Below are 422 nucleotides of genomic sequence, written 5' to 3' on the forward strand. Positions count from 1 at the left end.
ATCTTGAAGATCACTAAGACATATGAATGCATGCAATTGACACCAAACTTATGATGATACACTAGACTCAAACAAGAAATATTTTTTTTTGATTTTATGATTTTGTAATTTTTTTGTGTTTTTCGAAAATTAAGTGGAAAAAGATATCAAAATTCTTAATGAGAATTCCAGGAATCAGTGCAATGCTAGTCTAAGACTCCGGTCCAGGAATTAGACATGGCTTCACAGCCAGCCAAGCTTTCAGAGAAAGCTTCGGTCCAAAACACTAGACATGACCAAAGGTCAGCCAAGCCTTAGCAGATCACTGCTCCAAAAGCAAGATTGATAAAAATCAACAAGCTCTTGTGGTGATAAGTTGAAACCTCGGTCCAATGAGATTAGACATGGCTTCTCAGCCAGCCAGACTTCAACAAATCATCATG

Source organism: Arachis duranensis, chromosome 6 (genome assembly GCF_000817695.3).
Source record: "Arachis duranensis cultivar V14167 chromosome 6, aradu.V14167.gnm2.J7QH, whole genome shotgun sequence".
Taxonomy (NCBI): Eukaryota; Viridiplantae; Streptophyta; class Magnoliopsida; order Fabales; family Fabaceae; genus Arachis; species Arachis duranensis.